This window comes from Pieris napi, chromosome 11 (genome assembly GCF_905475465.1).
Source record: "Pieris napi chromosome 11, ilPieNapi1.2, whole genome shotgun sequence".
NCBI lineage: Eukaryota > Metazoa > Arthropoda > Insecta > Lepidoptera > Pieridae > Pieris > Pieris napi.
Window position 1 is genome coordinate 9,080,167 of NC_062244.1, and position 27,085 is coordinate 9,107,251.

Below are 27,085 nucleotides of genomic sequence, written 5' to 3' on the forward strand. Positions count from 1 at the left end.
GAAGCCACTAGGCTAACTCTGCTAGGTAAAATATATGCGTGGAAATTTTTGGCGATAGTGACAATACCAGAGATATAGATTTCGCACAAATATTTTCCGCCCTTAGAATTTACTCACTTTTCGAAGATGGATGTTTATAGCCGGGCCAAGCTGGTATTTTTAAAGATTAAGGGCTGTGTGCATGGGCACAAAGATCTATAACTTCCTAGTCAGAAATAGATCAAACACATGACGAGCGCACGAATATCAATTTTTACCATGATCGCTCTTAATATTGTTTGTTTTGAGGTTATCTAGACGTTTGTATACAATTTTATTGCTCCCAATGGTAAATTTTATTATGGCTATTAAAGTTTCATTTGGTGCGAGAAGAAATTAGGGCGACAAGAAAGTATTTTCAATGATTTATTACATTATTTTTAACCATCTTGATTTGAACTAAGAGGTGTGAACTAAGATGTTATAATAGAAACAGGTAATTATTATAACCTTACAAAGTTTTTTAATACTTTTTATTAGTTATAAGTACTTACCTCGACCTATAGACCTAGGTATTAGGGAATCAAGACCTAAGTACTAGGCCGATGAACTATCTGATTATCTTTATTGTTATGAGATTCAAAAAAGTACAGTTATGAATTTGTATAATAATTATTTAATTGTAACATTTTTAGAACTAAAAGGCTATAATATTATGATTAAAGACAGGAATTACTACTACATACGTGTTGTTCCCATGGGACAAACATACAAAAAATATCTTAAAACTTCAAAACTAATTTCAAATTACCAGTTTTTTAAATCAAGCCAATAAGACTCATTTTTCTCTACCTGCAACGGCACGACAAATTTATATTTCCTAATAAATTAGATTTACGTATTATCTATCTTATGTATTTAGTAATAAGATTAATTTTTAGGTGATTTGTTCGCGTGGTTTAAGAACGGATGTTCCTGATCGTCGATACAACTTATATAAATCATAAAAGTACATTCAGAGTGAATTATAGTAATGCAGTACGGAAATGCACGTATCCTAATTTTTGGGATTTTATTAATTCAATTGGAAGCAACTTTAGTTAGAGAAGTTAATAAAAACAGAAGAATTTGTATTGTTGTGAAATTAGTTCCGATACATGTATAACGTTGCTGAGGAAGTAACCGCAAGCGTCCCGCAAGTATAAAGCGTGTCGTGCAACATACTCGCAGCGAAAGCAACATAGATATATTCTTTGTTAAACAATTGAACAAAATTGTACATGTTTTCATTTGTTTTTTTCAGTGTTCAAGACTTGTTTGTCACTTGACATATGTTTTGGACATGCCTTGTACTTAGCGGTGATTGACATTTTGAAACATTCAATTGTTACCTTGTAACTAGACGTCTAATGGGTCTGCCCCATAACCCGGCTTACTAATAGTTTTAATACTACTTACTAATACATATAATTGATTTGCGATATTTGTTTTAAAATAAGTGTTGTTTGATGATTTGCTATTTTACGCCGAGAGTTTTTTACGCCGGCTTTTTCTCTCGGCCTACACCCTCTGTCTTCTTTCAGACTTTCGTGAAACAAATTATTATTACCCCCAAATCGTTAGCCTTCTAATCGACGGTGATGTTGTTCTATAAACTCCAAATATAATCCGCATTTCCTGATAATCGGGTAATGCTAAGAACAGGCGTAGAGTAAGGTCGGAGCCTCGCAATTAGTCACACTTCGCATTTTGACTCACGGCCACACTCCATGTATGATACATAACCTTTGCTGGTGCCTGCGGCTCAAAATATTACTTTTGCACAGCTTTACTTGCAGACCCCCTGATGATTGTAGTCACAAATCGTGAGAGCGTTTTAACGTAGTTTATCTATTATTAAATCCGTACTTAATTGTGAAAGCGTAAAAACTAAATACATAATACTTTAGAAAGTTTATACAAAGCTTTTTTGCTTGATACTTTTCAATAATGGCAACTCAACCACCTAACAATCTTGCGTATACACTTAAACTTGTCAAGAGTGAATTCCTATTTACTAGTTCCTATTTATTATCCTTTTAGAATTATATTCCTAAAGTAAGTCCGGCAACGCACTCGTGAGCCCCCTGGCATTAAACGTGTCCATGGCGACGTGACCGTTTGCACTCTGTTGTATAAAAAAAAAGTATAATGGTTGATAATACTTTTCCATAGAAGGTTTTCTTTAATATTATGAGATTTGTGTTGTTAGTTAGTTTGTCACATTATACCTAGCATAATTGGCTTTACGTAATTAATTTTATTTCCCACTATACTAAACATTATCTTTATAGTATCAATGCGATATTTGTATATCTTAAGATAATATGAGCGATGTTTTTTAAACAATATATCGGACACTGAACTGTGTATATATAAGTACTGTTGAATAATATTCTGGTGTGACTTAAATAACTTACTTATACTTTAATATCTTAAAGTATAAGTCGTATAAGTCAAACAACACAGTGGTTTTATCCTGTACAATGTTCGAAAGAGCCTTTGCTAATAATGAAACCTTTTAGCACCTATAAATAATTAGGAGCTTTTCACCTACTTTCTTTAAAAGCAAATTTGCTTCCGAAATTTCTTGAAAACGATCATAATTTTTTAGCTTAGAGACTTATGTAGATCCATACAGTACTAGTCGATTTAAGATGTATGTTTATATACGTTTCACGTCTATAGTACAATTCGAATGCCGTCATTTACATAATAATTATTATTATGTAAATGACGGCATTTTCTTTATTTAATTTATTGTGACAAAATTTGTACTCTAACTCTTTGTAAAAGCAATAACACACTACTGAGCATATAATGACAACAATCCTGTCCTTACAAGCTGTCAGCCTCGTAAATAACCACGAAACTACTAGTCATTAACTTGGAATAGTAAAATATTTCGTATGTTTTGCTTCTGTATGTTGTGTCTTAGAATTGGATAAAATTTGAGTATCTATCTATTTAGTCTTCGAAATAATGTATTTAATGAAGTAAGCACTTAGTTTAGAGCCGTTTAAGAGCAGTATTAGCCTAATGGCTTCAGTGTGCGCAGTGCGATTCTCACCCCGGAGGTCGTAGGTTCGATTCCCGGCTGTGAACCAATGGACTTTATTTCTATGTGCGCATATAACATTCGCTCGATCGGTGAAGGAAAATCATCATTAGGAAACCGACATGTCTTAGACCCAAAAAGTCGACGGCGTGTGTCAGGCACTGGAGGCTGATCACCTACTTGCCTATTAGATTGAAAAATGATCACGAAACAGATTCAAAAATCGAAGGCCCAGACCTAAAGATGTTGTAGCGCCACTGATTATTTTGTTTCCAGTACCTACTTAGTTAAATGAGGTACTAAATAAAAATAAAAATCCTTCTTAATCCAAGTTTCATCAAAGTTTAGTTTTTGAGATATGGATATCTAAGTATTTCTTCAGGGGCAATGTTTAATATAGGTAACTAGAAAAATAAATTTTAATGTATAATTTTAATTTTGGTTGTGTGAACATGTTTAATTTTTATAAATAACTTTCTTTTGTAACGTTTTGATTAACGACAAGTATTTTGAGTAAACATTCTATATGAAATGAAATGAAATAAAATTACAGGGGAAAATAAAACATATTGTACAACTTAGAAGTAACACAATTTTCTTTTTTCTTCGGAATCAGAAGCATTTTTATAAAACTTTCACATCGTCACATAATTATATGAATTTAAATGGTAATTAATTAATGTTGGTTTAAAATGAATTACAAAATCCGAGTGATATATTGGTCGACGTTATCAATGTAATCTCTGTTCCAATTAGTATGTTTTGTAATGTCAATGGCCGCATCAAGGGTCATTATAAATATTTATATATATAATTCTTCTGTGAGTGTGTATGTCACTGAATTTTTTGTGTGTGTTCAAGGGGATCTGGGAATGGTTTAGATTCACAAATCAGCCCGCCAGATGGCGCTGCAGTCGGTACTTTCATACTTTGCTTTACTAATCGCTTGAAATATCATGCAGGACAACGTCTGTCGTGTCCACTAGTTTATTATATATATTTTATTGTTTGAAATCTCATAGGGCAGGCTGCGTCTATCAATAATTGTAGGTAGGATCATACTTTTGTGCGTACTGACGTATTACTTTACCGGTAATCGAACTCAGGACTTACACACTAATACTATGCCTCAAATATGCTAATCAGGGTTTTATATGAATGCAATCCTGTAAGCAAGTATCTATGAAATAACAAATAATATATTATTGGTGAAATTATTGATATATTTTACAGCAATCTTCCAACTTACCGTAACTTTGTTTATATATTAAGTTTTAGAGGTTTAAGTTAGTTTTAGTTATTATTGTATTTTTTTATTTTGTGGTTGCTTGTTGAATTTTTTCCCTTTGTATAATTTTTTGCATACGTTGTTTTAGAACTTATAAATAAAATAAATAAGAAGTGGTATGGATGCATCGCTTACCGTAATAATATTTTCATTGAAAAGTTTATTAAACATGTAAGAGACCGTCTTATTTACTAATTACACTAATTTTAGTCATTTATTTTATTTAGTATTTACTAGAGAGACAGATGTAGACAGTAAAGTGGTGAATAAGAAATGATTCTAGCCGTCTATATATAGTTATAGTTATGTCTTAACTATATTTTAATAGTATCGAAGGTAACTAATCATATTTATATGGTCATAAACATTACAGAACATCAACAAACTTTTATCCAATTTCTATTTACAACTCAACTCGTAAATAAATAAATGTTTTTTCATAGGCTGTTCTTTTTACATGAAAGCTTGTGTTTCTCTCAATCACTTAAGAATTTCTCTCAAAGTCAAAGAACTGTTGTAAATCTCGTATTTACCAAGTTAAATCTTAATCAGTATTAGAATCGCGTCGGCGTTGTCAAGGCAACGTGGAGGCGCTGGCGCACCTTGCGAGACAGTATTTATGTGAACTAGTGTGACCAGTTTATAGAATATTAATTGAATTCGGGGAAATTTGAATATTGTAATGAAATGACTGGGAAATAGGCCGTGATAGGTTTCTTCTAAATATCGTTACGAGGTTTTGGACCAAAATATTTTGTATTGAATTCGAAAACCATGAATTATTTTCTGTCTTTGATTTATATTTAACTAAAATAGTTATTATCTTTGGTCATTAATTAAAATTTCAGAGTGTTTAATATTTATTTCCTTTTTAATAACATGTTCCTTTCTGGAATTTTATAATAAATTTATTTCCTTTCAAGATTGGGTTAATTTGTTATTTATATATTGTTTACAACGTAATCCAATTACAATTTATTATATTAATCCTCATAATTTATTCTCGTTCAAAGAGATATGCATTCCAATTAAAATACTCTACCCTAGTATCGATCTCACGACCTTTCATTTCAACTGCCATAATGTACAAACTATAAATACCGCGGTAGTACAAAGGGAAAACTTGATCACGGCTAATGATTATGTATATTTTATTATTTAAATTTAGCTTTGAAAACTATTTCCTTACTGATATAATAAATAAGCCTCATTTATTCCTTGTAACATTCATCCATCTTTACAAAAGATACACACACTTTATACACATTTTTTAAAGGACGTTTGAAGTTATACTTCTTATGGCGCGTGGAAAAAATTATGCATTTTTATTTTTTATGATGAGCGCGCACACCGTCACAAGAAGCCGACACCCTGAAGTTAGCTATAGTCAACATTTTAGTTTTGTTTTAATATTTTTGAGGACATAATATACTGAAATTGTTAATGCAGCAGGCGGCTTCGTGTTTTAGAGTAATTACAAATAATATGATTTGATATATTTTAACTTAACGTTTTCTTGTTTCAGGTTTCTAAGTGTAATTAACTTAAAGACAGTGAAGTGAGTGATGAAAACCGACGAATAGTGTTAGTGATAGTGACAATGAAGGATTTTAGAGGACTTTTGCGAACTTAGGTAAGTCAAGTTTATAATTTTCTTAAATTTGTTTTCGTTAATTATTGTAATATTAAAGAAACTAATATGTAAAAAATCTAATGCAATTTTGTTCCCTTTGGAGTGAAGACTCTTGGGCCGTAGGGTTTGATTGCACAGGCGCTAATTTAAGATTTAAATTGCCACCTGGTAGATAGTTCATAGTACCCAGAGCTGGTTTTTTCCTTGAACAAATAAGTATCGCAACACAGCGAGGAAATGCTGCTAGCATTAAAGGTGATCAAACTTTTTAAATTTGTTTTAATTTTCTTCTGTAAATACTGTACATTTGCAATATTATTTACCTACATTGTAATAATAATTAAAAATTGATAAATATAAAACTAGTTTGGTCCCTTGGCATTTCCTCGCTGTATTACTTTGATACGTATTCGTTGCATATTCACTATCATTACTGTAATCAATTACATCTAAAAATGAAATCATTTTGGTATATCTAACTACCTTAGACTAAAAACAAAGCTAGAGTTTCAATTGAGATCGCGAAACGTCAGGCAATAACTCAATTTGTATGTGACAGCTTGTTTCATCAGTGATTATTTATGTGTGGGATATGTGAAGAGCGAGAGATACTTTAGCCAAAGAAATCATTAATGAACGTTCAATAACTCTGAAGAATAGTTAAGTCCTTATAACACTTGTTTCGTTATAAATCTTCATTATTCTCTAAAGAGAAAAAACAATAACAATTGTTAAAACAATAACAAATTTTTATTTAATTATTCGTTTAAAACCAAAGCCATACAATAATTACAATATACAGTCTAACTTCCATGCTAAGAAACTAAGTAGAAAAAAAATTATTTCTACTAAAAAAACTATGTTCATTTCTCAGTCTTCTCAAACCTGTCACATATATATCCAAACTGTTTAGAAATTTAATTTTGTGTGTAATGTTGAATTATATATTTGCAAGTCACTCAAATACTGTTAGTTTTTAGGATTGTTTTGTATATGTACTACAAATATCTGTGTTTTCATTTTCGTGCATGTTATTGTATTTCTTTTTATTTTAGGTGTGTTACTCATACTTTTATAAAACAAAATAAAATTTTATCTGTGAAAAAATACAAGGACGCTTCTATATTTACAACTACAATTGTATTTGTGATGAGTCTGTCATATTACCTTATCAACAAATAAATATATTTATAGATAAACTTCTAAGAAACTTTTTATAACTGTAATTTTCGATTTCTGCGGTATGTCCTGTCATTAGATAGATTTCGATATATGTATAAACATATATTTATTATATAATATGTAGTCCGTGATTATTTGCACAGGATTCTTTAACTAAAACTGGAAATTAATCAAACACCATAAAGATCTTATGGCATGCTTGGATTTTTAAAATTTATTTAACATATAGAAGGAGACTTCAAATATAAAAACTTAATGAAACTGAGCTTATAAAATTTGAACAAAACATCCGCTAATCACTTACACCACACGTAAAATTGGTCAACAAGTGCTAAGTGATGGCAATTGTGTAATTTCTATCAATCGTGCGCGGGTTCGATTCGCGGGAGTAACTATTTAGTATTCTAAACAAACTGTATGTGCTAATGATGATAGGTCAATGTCAGATGCAATGTTTGTAGATATTTCTTTGAGATAATGTACGATAATTACACATTTTAACGAAACAAACTTGCAGTTTCCATTATATATATATATATATATATATATTTTGAGAATTGTTTCACCAATTGTAAAATGATTATTATCGTGGAATGTTTAAATCATTTTTGCTATTAAAGTATGAAAAATATAATACGAATCATTATTGTGTTCTAGAAGTTAATCAAGACCTAGCGAACTGTGGGATCGACTCTCGGTGGGGGATTTCCGGCTTTGGGGAGATGCGACCTCCAATATTTTATAATAAGACCATACTCCTTCATAAAAGGCCCACCAATTTTGTGGAACTGCTCTTTATGATCGTCCCGTCAGCTAGTTTGCCCCCTATCCTAGAAAAAAAATTGTATGTGCAATTTTGTCGACACGTGATTAAATGAACGTGATAAAATGGTTTCAAATGTTTATTAGAAACCCTTTAAGTATAGCTCATACTATTTTATTATTTATACCTAAGTTAAGTATTAACATAAACTACTGTAACAGTTCGGAAATCATAGTCTGAAGTTATTTATTATTATTTTTAAGCCCGGGATCGTATTTTGTAGTAATTTAAGCGTCATGAGACCCGTTGTTAGCGTCTGACGGGTCGCTCTCAACGCACCCCACTATATTAAGGGTTCATATATGTCTATGAGGTACGTGGTGCAAGGTTATATACCCTATATGATTTTTTAGGGCGCTCGAGTCGCGCTCATTCTGAATAAATAGTTAAATGTATATAATTATGATTAAATTTTTCAAATATTGAATTAATAGTTATATTTTTCTTTTTAAATCATCTTATATACATTTTATTTTCATAGAACTACTATTGTTAATATGTCTATGTCAGTAAACATTATAAAGCGATTACTTGCTTTGATCCTGTAATATATTAAAGTTATAGCCTCAAATGTTTCGAGAAAAGCCTGGCCGTGCCGCTTTTCTGCTCCACTTGAGATTTGTAGTTTACTAGAACTGCTACTACTAGCTACTACAAGCTAAGTTACGTGCCAAGGTATATCGGTAAATAGAATCGATTTTACCCTCAGACATTTCGACAGCGGTCAGCTACCCTCCCCTTATATCGTTACAGATTCCGCGAATATTTATAAACAATGATCTCACCACTTCCTCACTAGGTAAATGCCAATTTTACCCAAAAATATCTTGATAAGTGTCAGTTAATGAGTGTATGATAAATATCCGCGTACGTAAGGTCGGGCGGCTAGCAATGACCTGTTTCACCATATCGGGCGGTTGCGAAACTGCACCTTAACATTCCCGCGAACATCTGTTTGCAAGGTTATGCCTTAGAACTTCGTATTAATTTATCAAAAAGTGCACTAAAATATAAAGTTTTTACCCTAATCACTTCATACATTCAGCGTCATAGAGTTATCGCTGCTTTAATGGCTCACTGCCACAGACCTTTACTAATAAATAGTATATCACTGTGATAATCTTACGCTGAAAAAAAAAGAGAATGTACTTTAAAACAGTGCATTTTTTATACACGTGTATTTACGGTGACGTCGTGGAACATTACGATCTAACCTTAACTTAAGACTAATAAGTAATTTAAGTCTAACTTTATTTGTTAATAATGATTTTTAACATAAGAAAGTGTCCAATAAAATTACTTACAGTTACTATTAAAGGGAATCTATTTTTTCACTTATCACTGTTTAGCACTTAAAACAGTATAATAAGAGTCATTTTTCTATGAGTTATTTGGATAGGATTGAGGATTTGATGACAAGTTATACGCATCATGTGTGACCATCCAAACAATCATATTACATTAAATGGACAATTAAATAAAAAGAACAGATAATTAAATGGCTTCTTCCATAGATAATGTTCTGATAATCACTTTGTAGCAGATGATTGAAGTTGGATCCTGGTATATAGTACCAAGAGCTTTCCCCGCTTAACGAACAAACACCGCTATACAGTGAGGACATACAGCATTAAAGGTACACTGTAACTGTACTGTGTGTACAGGGACCAATCTTGTAGTTTATTTAATTGTATTTTAAATAATTCCTTTTTGACTGAAAGAGTTCAGAGTTCACATAGAATACATTAATATCTTTATAGAATAAACAAAAAACTTATCAAAATGAAACAAATACTTTAAACGGGATTTTAAAATTAGTAAAAAATGTATTTTAATACTTGTGTTATTCGATAGAATTAGACTTAATTTGTATTAACGATATACATCTGTGAGAAGATCACGACATCCTTTTAATAAATATGTGTAAGCGGAAACTGTAGCGGTCAGTAAGTGCAAACATCCGGAGCCTAAACCAATATTTATGTTTGCGGGTCTCACTGCCCGATATTTAACTGGGTCATTAGGTATGCGCTGTGGGGGTTTTAAAGCAATATTATTAGTCACGAGTAGTAGAAGCTAATGCGTGTAGGGTAATGAAACTAAGAAGTAATCGGTATTTGAAGGAATCAAGAATATTGTGTAGATATATTTACAAGTTAATTTACTGACAGGGAGATATACACCTATCTTCCGATGATATTTCGTATTTGGAGTAGTATTTTTTGTGTGGTTTCATTGTGGTTACAGTAGTTGTAACAATTTAACACATCAATGCTTGCGGTGGGCGTCATATTACATTTAACAAGATACGTTATGTTAATCACACAGTAATTAACACTTAAATTATTTTAATAATTGCATAAATTAAGAGATGTTAGTGACTACCTCGGACGTTTTCTTATTACATACGGAATACTTATTATGAGGCACTGAGCGATATGTTATTATTATAATGTTTGAAATCACGTCCAAAAAAACATCACACCGAAAAAGTCTTAATTGGGTTTTAAAGATCTAACGACATAGATTTTCTCTTTAATTACTACTATTTTCGAATAAAATCCTTTATTATTTGTACTATTCTAACACCAAATTCTGCGAAATATTTATTTGGAGAATGTGTAATGATTTAATAAGAACGGGGTCAAGTTCATGTTGAAGGAAAACAATGTATTATTATCAGTGAGTTAATGTGAAATTAAATGACATTGACCTCTTGCGAACTGGTTTATAAAAGGTTTAAGAGCATTGTTTATTTTCGCGGGTACTTGAGTCATCCCGTTAACCGATGGTTGACCGAAAGATCTGGATTCTTCTATATGTACATATTCATGTTTCAAAAACGGAGCCGTTTTAGCGGATAAGTTTCTACTCCTCGGACCTGATTCTTCTGTCAATTTTATACCGCCGTGTGAACAAAATATTTTCTCTGTAACATTGGGTTTACGTTAAGATAAAGATAAACCAAAAGCATGGTAATTATCAAGTACAAAGTCTACGTAAAAATCATCTTAGTAGTGTGTCCCGGTATATTTTGGAATGTTTTCTTATGTTTTTCACATGTATTTCAATAGCAATATGGATATATCAAAAATTTGTTATCCTGTTAATAATATATATTAATAATAATAATTAATATATATACTCCTTTGCGAAATCTTGTGTCAGAGTTTGGAACTTTTACCAAACGAGCTTGAAGCATTTTAAACATTCCGCTAAAGTTCAATGACATAGCCAAAAATACACAATAAAATTGCATGTAACCTATCTCTTTTCAATCACATATCGATTGTATACCTCTCTCTTTCACAGCCATAAAAGTATGGATAATCCGGTAAGCCTGTTTTATTGAGAACAGAAGTTGGGATAGGTCGGGATTTATAAATAAGTTGATCACTTAATCTCCGTTGTACGTAGATCGTAAAAGATCTATCAAAATATCACGCTTTACCATTCAATAGTGATGTATAAATACTGTTTCCTCATTGAGACAGGGCAGGTTTATTGTCTCAAATCCTATAATCCCATAGATACTGATTTGTCTAAATCGGGACCTCTGCGTGCTATATGTGAAAATACACCTTTCCTTTGGTTACACACTGAAGAATGGTTTAATAAGTGGTAAATTTACAAATTTGTCGTTTTCGCTGTCCACGGAATCCTGAGCCTCCACACCACATTTCGAGGTTATCTATCCTCTTCTTTTCGGATACTCGCACAGTCCAAGGTTCAGCGTCGTATATGAAAATGGGGAACACTAGTGATTCGATCAATATTTTTTAGTGTATACCGAAATATTGCGCAGGATAAGAAATAAGTTTTTCATAAACCTAGATCGCTTCCAGAGTGACAAGAAAAAGATGGCACCCAAATGGAAGATTTTCAGGATTTAATTACCCTTGGAAGAAGAGATAGTATAGAGAAAATAGGAATTTTGCTTTGTAAACATCAATTAAAATAGAAACGAGGCGTACACCGTTTCCATAGACAAATCAAAAAATTCTATCATAGGAATATTTAAGCGTTATAGCTTTTATTAGCATACTTAGTCAATTGTGCCTCACATACTTCTGAGAACAACTGTGTTATGAATTCCATTGATATGAGCTGTAGAATTTGTTTGACTCAAAGTAAAATGGATGTAATTTACTAATCAAATTACGTATATTTTATCTACTCGTATTTATAAACCAGTTTAACGATATAAATACAGTCAAAATCTGTTATAATGACATCGAAGGGACTACTAATATTTGGTCGTAAAAACCGATAGTCGTAACAGCTGATGACGTTGTTATTAAGAACCAAATACAATAGAATTCAGACGGGACCTTTGATTTTGGTCAATATAACCGGTATGTTGTTCTAAACGATGTCGTCGCAAACGGTTTTGACTGTATATATAAAAAGAACTTTATTGATTTCTATACATCATAATACTGTATTTTTACCTGTCTACTTTACTAGTTACAATATATTATAACTTATGAATATAGTAATATAAGGATGATATCAAAACTTCATTAAAAAAAACCTAATACAGAAATATTTTTAACGCCCATTAACGATGCGAAAGAATAATGGTTCTACCATTTCAATATCTATCTGTCTGAGGAAGGAATATGTACAATTGTCTAGTATCAAACGAATATCTCAGGTGCTTAATGTGAATAATATTTGTTTGATATAATTGGTTATAAATAAACCATAAGTGCACATAAATAAGCGAGGGTTTTAGTAAAACAGATGCAGGAGTCAATATGTCGCGGACCGGTCGTCCTTGATTCAATTCCTCGAGCGAACAATAGTTTAGGTATTTATCTAACTAAGTGCGATTTGAATGTCGAATACGGCTTTGATGTATGGAAGAAAATGCCTGCTACTTTTAAAATAACGCTTACAGCCTGTGTAAGCGATAGTAATAAGAATTATAATCATATTTTTGAGTAATGAAGAGAGAGAATTATTTATTTTCGTTAAAACTGCTGAAATAAATGTCATAATTATAATTCTTATATTGTGTGGTACGAGATGAAAATGTTTCTACATTCGCACCAAAATGCATATTATATGAACGTAATACATACATGTTCGACTTGAATGCAAATATAGAGCCGGTAGTCTGACGAAGACATAACAATGAGTACAAGACACGCGGACGGAATAATTTATTTTGTTTAATAAATCGTGTTATATTATCGTTGCGTTCTTAGCCCGTGGAAAATATGAGAACATAGATAATAAATTTGATATGAATTCAACTAATTTAAAGGCCAGTATTGTTAAACTATAGAGGAAGAAATAGCATGCAATCAAGGAATGTGATGCTCATATTCAGCCAAATATTAATTGGTGTTAACGGGAGGAACTGACTGACCTAACACATGTTTCTCTTGGCTGGGAAGCTAGTGATTCTATTTGTGGAGCGATTTCATAAAATATAATTTATTACTGTTTAATTATAAATAAATTACAAATTTTAACGAAAATTACGTAATAAACCTAATTACAAATTTGTAGTTTTATCCAGTATATAAATAATTTTTATTAAAAAAATTATGACATTTCTCTGATTCCTTTAAAGTTTATGGGTATATAAATAAAGTTTAAATATATTCAAATGATATTTTTACGAGGGGTCATCAACACTTAACGGTTTGGCGACTCGATCTACTGTGAAACATTATACTTTTATAACGATTTTATGCTTTCAAGTAGTTTGAATTTTGTAATCATTTGTAACTTAATTCTATAGGTTAAGTAGAGTTAGCTTTGAATCACTACGTATACTTAGTAGAAGTCACGGCGTTAAATAGTTTAGCAATTGACAGTACAAACATTAAAGGAATCCTCAAAAACAGTTAAATACGTAAAGCATTTAAGTTATTTGTAAATAATTAACAAATCAACTCGTGTGGTCTGTGTCACAGATAATTAAAACATTTGTCTATCTACATTCTTGCCGCAACAATTTGATGTGGCAAGTGTCAACGCTGAATGGGTGGTAATGTTATATCTGTCCAAAATAAGAAGATCGAAAATAGCTTGCGTGCCGCGCGATGCGACGGTGGCGCACCTGTCAAATGTCGCGCCATTTTTGCTGTCACTTTTTTTTGGCGGGAGTTTTTTTCTTAAAAATTAACACGTATTATACAATAAAATAAAATAAATATAATAAAATTAACACGTCGGTATTTGCTACGTACGCGATTAAGTTTTTTTTTCATTTACTACAATACCGGTTACTCAGTATTTTCCGTGAAACGTATTATCTTTAATTCTATAATTAGAGTTTTATCGAGGTTTTTATGATATACACGAAGTATTGTTTATCTATTAAATTACACGAGCGATTACACGATGCTTACTTTAAATAGGAAAGTTAACTTTTAACCCTGTCAAATAACACCGAGTCATCTTTTGAACTTCAATGTACAAAAAAGACAAAAGCAAATTTGTGTGTATTTTTAGTTGTAATTTATTGGTAACATTGCATAACTAATGGGGCATACGTCCGTTGTTAAAACCTGTATTTATATCGAAATTCATGTTTACCACTTATCGACTTGAGTTTTTTTTACAAACCGTTTTTAAGGCTTTAAGAAACCAACAGGTACAATATCTATGGTTGACTTTATTCTATCTATGGTTACTTTTCGTCGATAACAAAGGACGGTTAATTTCAATATATAATTTAATAATAGATTACGGTTTATTGCTAATAAATAACCACCAATAATAACCAAATGCAAATAAAAAATCTTAATGATGCCTAATAATGTACCCATTGACAATTAATTAATATAAAATTTAAATTGACATTAGAACGAATGTTTCCGTGTATTGCATGTAATAAAAGGCTTTTTATTTCTATTTTATTTATATCTTCCTAACACAATAGTACAATACTTATTTGCGATACTGTCTGGTACTTCAATAATGCTCATCGATAGAACTATCTGACAGCATGACTAGAATGTCTAGACGAAAATGTGTTTTGGGGATGTTAAATATCTCACGCCGATCAAAAAATAACTAAACAATATTTTGTTTATTTATTTATAAAAGTTCACCACACCATATATAATGCTATATCTATAGTATATGTTACTAGCTATCTATTCTATAATACAATATGTCAATTTTGGTAAACATAAAAGTTACAAGAATATAAAAAGTAAAAATAATAAAAATATTACACTTCCAATAATAATAGTTAATAGATTTTTAATTATAAGCAAAAAGTTACTAGTAAAATAGCAGAGTAGGTAACAGCTAGACACTTAACAATGTTTTTTTTAAATTGATCAGCTCATTTATAGACATTGAAGCTCTATAATTGTATATTAGAGCCTTAACATACTCGTGTAAAAACCGGTTAATTTTTATCACTTCTTAATTTACCAAAGTGTAAAATTTACATTTTGTTAATTTATACAACTGGGCGTGCTGTCAAATTCGATTAGAGTGCATGTCGTAAAATCAGTTCTTTAAATAGCAAGAAAAGAGCCTTCTTAAAAGACCGACAACGCATTCGCGTATCTGTCAATCGAAACTATATAATATGTACTAATCATGATATTTATATTGATATTTCTTATATAGAAATCATTATTTTGGTTTAAATTAACACGACTCTGAAAAACACTACGCCATGACAGACAATGCAACTTGTCGATATAACAGAGCAAGCGCCAACTAGCGGCCCAGACTGTTTTACCGACGTTTGAACAGATATTCAAGGTGTCGGTTTTTGTGACGCTGTGCGCCTGTGCGCAAAATTTACTCTGATAATTTTTCTAACGCGCCAGAAGAACCTAACGTTTCATTTTACAGCATCCATCCTGCAAGCAACCAATTTGATGATAAAAATATATATATATTTATTAACAAACAAAAATACATGATATTTATAGAAACATAAATATTAATATAAAGTTTTATGTATCCTAGTTAGAGTCGTTTCACAGATATGCATAATGCATATGTTAAATGTGTTTTTATCTCAATTATTCGATTTATAAAGTACAAAGCTATATTATTGCAAAACACTCTAATAGTTTACGATGTCCGGCGGCCTATTATCCAATTGTACAAACACTCGTCTGTCAAATAAATCTCAATGATCGTTGATACGAGCACTTTCTCATCTTAATTAATTGACTAGAGTCAATAGGAATCAATACAAAATACACGATAAATTGAAAACATCCAACGTCGTTTTAAAATACACATTTGCCCAGCAAATTTAAATCGACTTAATAATTAATACTTTTGTCCATGAACCTCTCATGGGTTCCTGCAACTTTCCTGGCATCAATATCGTGGACGGCTTTGTCTAACGATAGCAGCACAGTCCCCGAGATGAAAATGCGAATTGGCATGGCTAAAGATGCAATGACAAGTTTAAGCAAGATCTGATAGAAAAGAAGAATTGGTATCAAAAACAAAAATTAGATCGATATGGGCTCTAGTAATATCCTATCTTGTATAGAGTAGAAACGTGGACTATCAAAGCTTGAGAAAAGCAAGGGATTGATACCCTTGAGATAAGCTGCTGGCGAATGCTTAGAATACCGTGGACGGCGACGCGCCCATACTCGATCTTGTCTACCATATGCCAACGAATTATATCATATTTCGGCCATACAATGTGCAGAGGCTATGAGAACTTGGAGAAACAGATCGGTATTGGTAACACAGAAGGTAAAAGATCACGTGGCCGTTCACCAATCAGATGGACCGATCGAGTAAAAGACTCATAATTCTGAAAACTGTATACTGTAATAAGAGAGGCGTAAGAAAGCGGCGTAGTCCCGCAGTAACATACGTATACAATATATTATGTACTAAAAGTAGAAATATAAAAAAAAATAAAGATTTCATTATTAAAATTTCTCCAGTACAAGCATTTACCTTTTTAACAATATCAGGGTACATTTATATAAAGGAATTTAAAATATTTAATAAAAGCCAATTTAATTAAAACAGATGCAGTATTAAGGAAGTGGTTTGCGTCCATGGTGAATTGTTCCGAAGTCCACGCAATTAAGGTCGACTCGCCACTAATCGATTCGACCGAGTGTATTTAAATCACTTATTGTATTACACACGCGGACATAGAATATGTTGTTTATAGATGCAGCAATATAAAAAAAACTAAAAGAGATCAGCTTATAGCACCAAATAGCGAACCAGATAGCAGTTCCGACGAGGAAATTTTAATAAGTTTACCAATTTACGCAAAAAGAACCCTTTTAATAAAAAAATTATGAGTTTAACGTAAATGTAATCAGCAAAAGAAAGTGTTTCGGTGACATAGACTATACTATATTAATAAACAATGTTAATAACATTTGTTATTGTTCCAAAGCTTGGCGGAGAGTTCATTGCCGGTTTTTATCGTCCGTTCTACGCCCTTGATTTGAGAACTGGCACTAAATGTAAAATTATAACCATTTACTATGTATTTCTTATTGATATATGATTTTGACTTTGACTTTGAAAGTTTTATAAACAAAGCGAAAGAATATTTAATAATAAATGTAAGATCATATAAAGGGTGTGATTTAAAAAACGATTTGCCTTTGCCACACCTGCATTCACGTTAATCTATATCTAAATATAAATTTAATGTATGTCTGTTACTAATAATACTATGACGAATTGTATTCAGACTGATAATCCTTCGGTTATTAAAGTGAGCACGCCCGCACTGACTTGCATAATGTCTTTATCCGTCATCGAAATTCAGATAGGACAAATATAATTTTCGATATAAAACGGATATAAAATTGTCAAAGATGTTCCTGCATTTATCAGACTATTTAAAACAAATTTACGTAAAATAATCAATAAATTTTTTATTAATTTGACGAATATTTAAATGATTCTAAACCTTTGTATGACTCAAATTAAGCGATTAAAAAGAGTGGCGGAGAGTTTCTTGCCAGTTCTTCTTGCCCGCTCTACGACTTGCGAACTGGTAGTAAATGTAAATTTAAAATTAACTTATTTTCTGACGTTCATAGTGTACTTGTTTACCTATATGAATAAAGTTATTTTGAGTTTGAGTTTATTTAGGATAATATTCAGAAATGAGAGATGTTGAAAATCAATACAGACTTTTAGCATTGTCTTGTTTCTGAATAGTCGGGATAAAAAAAACAAAAAAAACACTTATATAGTGATAGTGGCACTGGGGGCTTACTAGATGCTTTAACAGTAGTGTATGTCGAAAACTAAATTTGTATGAAAATTTGTCGACACGAACAGTAATTTTCATTACTGTTAATGCATCTTGACAATGCCCTCTGGTTTAGACAAAATTAAAACTGAAGTCCCGTAAACACACAACAGGTCTGACACATTTTTGCATCTTATTTGCGATTGTGAACTCTTCTCAGATACCTCGTCAATTCTTCTGTGCGTTGAATTCCGCACAAAGAAAGAAATCTATAGGCGAAGTTCTGACCTTCCTATAGGCTAGGACCGTTCGCAACAGCTACAACTGTTAATGTGTCTGTTTTAGTACGAGGTCTAAGGATTCCGAAGGCCATAATGATACTTTGATATCGACTATCCAAGTGTCCTAGATATGCTGCTTATAATGCAGAAAACCTAATTTCACGTGAAACAATATCTTACATGACATGACCGAGTAGCATTGAACCGTGAAACTTGGGAACCAGTTGAGCGAAAAATTGGCGCACTTGTGTTATCTATACGTCGAAGTATAACATAAAAACTCATTGATTAATAAATGTCTCGTATTAGAAAGCTTTTCCATCGATTATAAAGTCAGAAATTAAATTAACTTCACAGTTTTTTCCTTGTAAAACTTGTGTTTTCTACGATAGTCTCTTACATATTTACCTATAAATTACGATATATTTACAATATTTTGTTATCGTAATAAAATTGGTTTCGGTTTACTACGGTAAATTAGAATTAGCTCTCAATAAATGTCTCTTATTACTGTCTTCTTATTACTATCTTCTCTTATTACTATCTTCTTACTTAAAAAAAACGAGTTAATAAGAAGAGAGACAACTTGAATAAATCCATAGGAAATTTGTAATGTTTTTAATTAAAAGGTTAACATTAAAAGATTAACAACTGATAAACTTACGGAACTTTATTGTTTACAAGTAAACGGGAGAGTTAAAGTTTCGCCACATTTTCTGAAGTGGCTGTAACATCGGCTAGAACCTGACCTGAATGCAAGCACTAAAATAAATTGAACCAATGTTACAGGTTCAATGACCAGCGATTATGTGGTAGTGTAACAATGTGATTTCAATAGGTGTGCCGGAGTGAATTCTTATAACTTTTAAGATCACAAATTTGTACGTTTGGTACAGTCACTGTTCCTACGCCATATATGGAACTAAATATTGGGATAAAAATGAATTTGACTATGCACCACCACTATGTGGAACCAGCTGCCCACTGAAGTATTTCCGAACCAATTTGATTTTGAAAAAAGGTTTAAATTGTATTAATGTAAATAATTATGTTGACTATATTTCACACACACAGTAATTCAGCCTTTTTTACCTGTAATCTTAGCAAATCTGTATGGTTACACATAATTCCTTAATTTATATAATTAATGCACTAAAGTACTACTGTGATAACGGCTATCAGTTATCAAAATTGATAACAAACGACCTTACACATTCCTCCTTCACCTGATAATGTTTTATTATTTTCATTCAGTGAAAACAGGTAAATAGCAGATATTGCTGCGAATATGACAAAGTAATTGTTACAAACAACTTTCGGTGGTACTCAGAGTAATGCCCGATTTACATTATCTTAGTGTTTAGGAGAGTGCTTTAGGATAGTACTTTAGTTGAAACATGTAAACGCTACTTGCTTTAGTAAACGCTACGCTAAAGAACTTGCCTTTCAAGTTGTACTAAAGCACTCTCCTAAACACTAAGATAATGTAAATCGGCCTAAAGCTTCAGTCGGGTCTTAGCGCCAACTATGTCGAGGCAAATACTTTTTGTCCATTCATGAAACATTTTCATTTACAGCGACTAAAATCGTGGCCAAGGTGGTGGTCTGGTCACGAGTTAAAGTAGCTCAACAGTTATAGTGATACAAAAACAAAATGAAATTAACACCTATATGAAATATAGTGTTGACTGCAAGTGTATCCAAGCAACTGACCGGACTACTTCCGGGCTTTAAACGTTCGATATTTGAAAATGGCAAAATCGTGCTGTAAGACATTGGCGTTATTTTTGATAAATATGTAGGTACCTTGATACTTGTAAAGGGCGTACAGCTGTTTGCAAGCTTTGAAGGGTCTCATTATGATAAATGTCGTGGGTATTTTTACTTAAAGACGTGAAATTAGGTCGATCACTTGCAAATGGAGAATGTAATTAAAATTACCGTTTATTGTTAATGGAAGACTTCATTAGATGTTTAATATATTTAACATAGATTAAAATTTATGGTATTATTCACGACAATACAGAGTATAATCTTGTAAACGTCACGGTATAGAAGTAATATTGATATGGGCGCAGACAGATTGGCCACTTCAATTCAAATGAAACACAAGTTTTAAAATTTTAAATTATTGTATGAAAATTTGTATGCAAGTTGCGCAGTTAGCAAGCAATATATTACTCATTATTGAGATGGTATTATAATGAAAATTGTGTGTATTATTGTAACATTAAATAAAGACAGAATTTCCATAATTCTGTTCCCTTTACAGTCCAGTTTATGTTGAACTCAGTATATTCAGTAATTTATTGAAATTTCTTTCTATATTACGATCAACTTAAACTGGTTATGTAAATGTGTAACTCAGAGTGTAACACTAATGTTTTGTTATGTTTACTATATTTAAGAGTATATATTTGAAGTAAATATGCATTTCTAATTAAAACGCGTCTACAATTAAAAACAAAACCGAGTAACATTAAGCACTACTCAAGCAATATTTAAAATACACATACACTCACGTGACATAAGCCCCGAGTTCGATTCCTGACAAAAGTGAGCACACACATTCAATGTTCAGCAAATTCGTTTTTTTTTTAAAGACAATTCACACCAATTGACCGAGTCCCATGCTAAGCTGGTGAAGCTTGTGTTATGGGTACTAGGCAACAGATATACATACATAGATAGATAGACATATAAATACATATCGAAACACATAAGACCTAAGCACAACATCAAATGCTCATCACATCGATGTTCGTCTCAGCCGAGGATCGAACCCGGGACACATGGATTCGCAGTCAGGGGTACTAACTACTAGACCAATGAGTCGTCAAATGTATGTCGTTTAATGTATAAGTTACTCATAAAATGCATACACACATTATTATTTATTCATACATATACGCCTTTATCCCGAAGGGGTAGGCCATGGATCTCTACTGGGTACGGTCCTGACATAGCTGAGGAAAGACGAGCTCGGTCTTTCTTCATCCACCTTCATAACATGTCTGCACCTTGGTTATGGGTACTTTTGTCCCTTCTCTAGTACGTCCTGGATTTATTTCAGCTTTGTGATTCTGTAACTCACTCACTTCAGTCGTGAAGCAGTCATTTTATGATTTGGCATTCTGTTAAGGAGGGAGCTTGTAGTTTATTGTGAGTTCGAAAAGTGAGTTACAGAATCGCAAGGCTGATATGTGTGACAAGGCCTACCTGACTCGAGCATCCATGGTTGTATGTCCTACTCTTTCTTCCTTTCCTATGTTTCTCATTCTTCCTTTCTACATAAAAAATAAAGTTTAACTAAAACCTTATAAATTAATGAAACAAAGATCTTTTCCTGTTTTACATTTAGTTAACAATAGTTAACATATTTAAAATAAGAGTTTGTATTTAAATATTATCACAATGAAAATTAAACAATCGCCGATGAGTAACATGTAATCTTAAGTTATCGATTATAAATCGCTTGCGATTAATCACATACAGAAATGACGTAAATTAATGACGTCATATCTTTTGATTACAGCCTCGATTAAGAGAAAATGCAATATTTGTTAATATTGTCATTTTAGACCAGTATTTACAAGACCAGTGTAATGGCTTTAGTATGCGACTCTCATCCCTGAGGTCGCAGGTTCCATCCACGGCTGTATACCCATGGATATCTGTCTATGGGCGCATTTAACATACGTTCGAAAGGTGAATGAAAACATGGTGAGGAAACCGACTTTCCTTAGACCCAAACAGTCGATGGCGTGTGTCAAGCATAGAAGGCTGATCACCTACTTGCCTTTTAGATTGACAAATGATTATGAAACAGATACAGAAATCTGAGGCCCAGACCTAACAAGGTTGTACCGCCACTGGATTTTTTACAATATCACTTCGCCGTAGATTGCGTAACTTTATCATAAATTTAATTTAAAATTATAATACTAGCTGCGCGTTTTGTCATTGAAATCAGTACATATTTAAATCAGTATTATGCGTTAAATAACTCCTCAACGTTATACTCCTCTCCTGAGAGGACGGTAACGATATGGAGAGAATTCTGCGTTCTTGGTTTATTAATACTTTTTATATGGTGTTACAAAATTACTAACATTGATGAAAATATTGATATATTTTTCGACAGTCTTCCAACTTACGGTAACTTTATTTATTATGCTCTTAATGAGTTAGAATTTAGTTATTATTTTAATTTTTTAATTTTGAGGTTGCTTGTTTAATGTTGTTCCCAAGAGAATGTAAGTGCGTGCTCCTATTTCACCATGCCTGACAGAGGACAAAAATCTTGTTTTTAATTTATTTTATTGTTATTTATTACTTAAGATGTCAAGTGGAACATGGTGTAATGGTTGCAGCTCCTCACAAACGTTGTGTAAAACAAAAAACTTGGCGATCAAAAAGAGTGGTGAAGAGTTTATTGTCAGTTCTTCTCTTCCGTTCTACGCCCTTGATTACTGGCAGTAAATGTAAAATTAGAAGCATTTAATGTAAAATTCGTTTTTGCGCTCTTAAGTCTACATTGTGTTACGTATATGAATAAATGATTTTGACTTTGACTTTATGTTTTAATATAATTGATGTGTATGTGTAATATTTGTGATGTCATATTTTCTTGTATAATTTTATGCGTACACATTGTTTTAGAACTTACTAAATAAAACTAAGAATAGGCAACATGAAAACCAATTTTATTACATGAAATCCACGTCATTTGTAATAGCGCCTTTATAATTTTGTGTTTACAATCCACATTTAAAGAAATGCTTGCTTTAATCCCGAGGTGCGTACTACTAGAGACAAAACCGAATAAGAGTGTGAGCATAAATCTTAATTGAAATCGAATCGTGCGCATGAACAAGTCAACTAATTGTAATACAACCTTGGAATACCATCAAATGTCCTCACTTTCAAACGTTTTGTAACAGTGGCTGACTGGTAACACGATAACTGGACAGGATCTAAGGCTTAAGCGCAAGGAGTAGCCAAGGTTGAGAGTTGTTTGATTAGAGTATGGATGGTTTAACACCTGAAGGTTAAGTTTTGGAACCTTACTAATATTGCCCTTTTATCGAGGTCATGATATGGGTGGTAACCCAAGGTGGAGCAAGGTTCAGACCACATAGAAAGTGCTACTACAATTTGTATGCGGTTGCACCTGCGTTGGCTGATGATTGTTAATTTTATAACCTTCCTGAACAGATGGATTATTATCAAGAAAATAATAATTTCAAATTTTGTAGTTTCTTTAATCTTTAGATAGCATTTTCAACTAACTAGGCTGAACTGACTTCTTAAAAGGAAATTATATTCCCGTTTCTGAAAAAAAAATTTGAGGCTCTGCGCTCATTAATCGTAGCGTTTTATAACGTGCTGATACATGCAAAATAATTTAAAAAATCGGTTTAGTGGTTGTAGAGTTTAGTATAAACAAAAAAACATTTAATAAAATAAAAAACCGCAGTCTGCACAACGGGTAGCAAATTTTTAATTATTAATATGTATAGCTTAAAATTGAAATATTAATTATATTTTAAATATACGGTTTACTTAGAATATAATAAGTAAGTTCCTATAAGAGTTTTTAAAAATCGACTTAATGTACTACTATTGGAAAAAAAAAAATTATTTTATTAATGATGATTTGCGTGAAACATTATAACTACTTAATATTAGTTTGATAATGTTATAATATTTTTAAATAATGTGATAATTTATCACTACAAAAATATAAAAATTTACTATAATGATACGACTAATGTATGTAACTTCTATGTAAAATTCCTAAAGTTCGCATATTCTGAAATATAGAAAATATTTTAGAATATGCGAACTTTAGATTGTACCACCATAACATTTTTGTACATATTCTTGCAAATATATTATTATTAGTAAGTAAGTATAAGTAATATCTTACTTTATATTAATGTAGACTACGCAAGAAAAAAAAAACCACTAATTTAACTAACATTTAATAGGCCCAATAAAATAATGTGGCGTCAATGAGTTTATTATTTGATCTATTAATTCCATTTAAATATTCGTCAAACACTTGGTGGTGTTTGGCTTTTAATTTTAATTGATTTTAGAAAGTAGGAATTTCACTACGTTCCTTGTTAAATAGTCGTATAAAAATTTCAAAACGCTTTATTGGTACAAAAGACTTGTCAATTATGTTGTAAATATTGACGAAATTTTACATTTCCCACGGTTTTGCGAGTAGGCGTTCTTTTATTGTAATTATTGATTTAGGGTATTTATTCACAACTGACTACGCTACGATAGAATCTAGATTTACTACCAGAAATGTGAAGTATCAGTAAATTGGTTCTTAAATTAGATTAATGTTAGGTGTAAAAGCCGTACCAAGAACTTTTTTTTTAATTTACAAATTCAAAAACATATTTATTATAAAAAAGCCTATAACTCTAATAATCTTAGCTAATTATTTCCTGCCTTCCTGTACCAATTTTATGTATACTGTGATATGTCATCAAACCAGCCTTATTTTAGTTCTGCCTTCCGAAACATTTAATTTCGTAGTATTTTTTTTCTTACCGTATTTTAGTAGCAAGTCCAACCTGTTCACCTATACGGTCCACCTCCAGAACTGCAATAAACAGTATACATAAACAGATGTTAAGTTAAAAACTATGTAAGTATAAAAAGCATTTACTTAACGAGAACGTGACACAAATATTTATTTAAATGCTTAATTATGTGAGTATATATGATATAATCTTATGTGATTGATAAATTATTTATTTATTAACACTTCGTTGCAAGTATCAAGAAAAATAGTTCAATTATAACTATTAAATAAAGAGGAGGGCAACTGAATGCATTATCGCTTTCGAGCAATCGACTCTTTTAGCAACCACTGTGAGAAAAAAGCAGCAAGAAGTGCAAAACTCCATAAGACATATAGTTATTGAGATAAAATGAAACTATGAATGAAATCTAATAGTACAAAGCAAAGCAATTAAAACATATGTAAACATAGTATAAAGTGAAAGAGACAATAATATAAAAGGACACATGAAAAAGAAGAAGTGTACTAGAAATTGCAAATAACAAGCAGCCATGTTAAAACTATCATTTAAACTATTCATAATTTCATAATATATTCTGTGTCAGTATATCCGTAGTCTATACCGCATTAATAAAGGACCATTCTTTTAAATATATTTATTAACAGCGATTGTACAAAGAGTGTATGCTTTGTAGTCCGTATGCAAAGGCCTTAAACGTCGATTTTAAATCATGTATGTTTTTGAAATACTTTGAAAGCGAAAGTATGGAAATACATGTTTCACAAATGCTAATATCTTTTGTTCGATGACTGCAGCGCTTCGCAATCTTGTTTTCTGTTTTGAACATAATATACATATATTTAGATCTATTGTCATTACAATAACTAATAAGGGTATACTGTCACAGGAATCAAACTATTAAAATTTATTAAAATTTTCTATTTTTAATTATTATTATTACTATGTAAGTTTGTGTTGGAAATAAATAAAAGGATACTACCTATGTGGATAGGTGACGCACATGGCGCTAGGAGGTCGTTGGTTCGTTTTCTACAGAAAATATTAGTTATGGTAGGCACAGAAGGTCGTGTGAAAACGGCTTTTGGCGATACAAGTTTATAACCACTTCATATACTTAAAATAAATTTTGGTTTGATTCATTCAAACCGGTTGGAGTAAGAAACCGATTATTCAAGATAGAAACATTCAAAACTTTTAAATAAAATTCAAAACTGTTTGCCAACAAAGTAAGAGGTAATTCTATTTCACTTTAAATTTAGAATCTTAGTATTTTATTAAAAAAAATAATTGGATTTAGTACAAAAAAATACTGTTATAGTTTATTCAACACTTGTCAGCCTTTTTTAAAATTACGTTAGAATCAACGTTTATTTCGATTTAAAAATGAAATACGAGCAAGCTTTTCCAATCATAAGCTACAATATGAAAGTCTAGCAGAAATAGTTCGCAGGTCATTGAGGTCGAACTTTCACGCAAATCGGGCCCTTGACATTACAAACACACATTACAATGCCACTTCAGTATCACTTCCAATTTGAGTATTTCAAGAGCTCATAGAAACGCCAGTTTTCATTTATGTAGGTGTCTGACTGATGTAGAAATTATGTAAAATTATGTAGTGTGTGTGTATAATAAAAGTGAAATTAAACGATTGTATGCTGCCTAACTTAAACCTCTATAGAATTGTGTTTGCCAAGAAAGTAAGAGGTAATTCTATTTTACTTTAAATTTAAAATCTTAGTATTTTATTCAAAAAAATAACTTGTTTTTGTACAAAAAAATATTGTTGTTACAATTTAACACTTGTCAGGCTTTTTTTTTTAAAATTACGTTACAGTCAACGTTTATTTCGATTTAAAAATGATATAAAAATGAATTATAATAGTCATAACTACGCTACTGATAGTTAATTAAAGTGACACCAGTTCTTATTTGCCATGGGGACTTTTGGTCATCGAATCAAATTGTAGGAACGAACTTATACATGTATATAAAACATTAAAACAAATTTAAAAAGAATAGTCCCTGTGGCAGAGTACCTTTAACG

The 27,085-nt window shown here is 31.6% G+C and overlaps 1 protein-coding gene across 3 annotated transcripts in view; it reads left to right on the forward strand.

Annotated features, from left to right (window-relative positions):
• The window catches only part of LOC125053672 (inverted formin-2), a 73,538-nt gene that overhangs the window by 7,491 nt on the left and 38,962 nt on the right, over positions 1 to 27,085 (forward strand). For all 3 annotated transcript variants that reach the window (XM_047655164.1, XM_047655166.1, XM_047655165.1), the window contains one exon: positions 5,890 to 5,997. The gene's annotated coding sequence lies outside the window, so the exon portion shown is untranslated. The remainder of the gene's footprint in view (positions 1 to 5,889; positions 5,998 to 27,085) is intronic.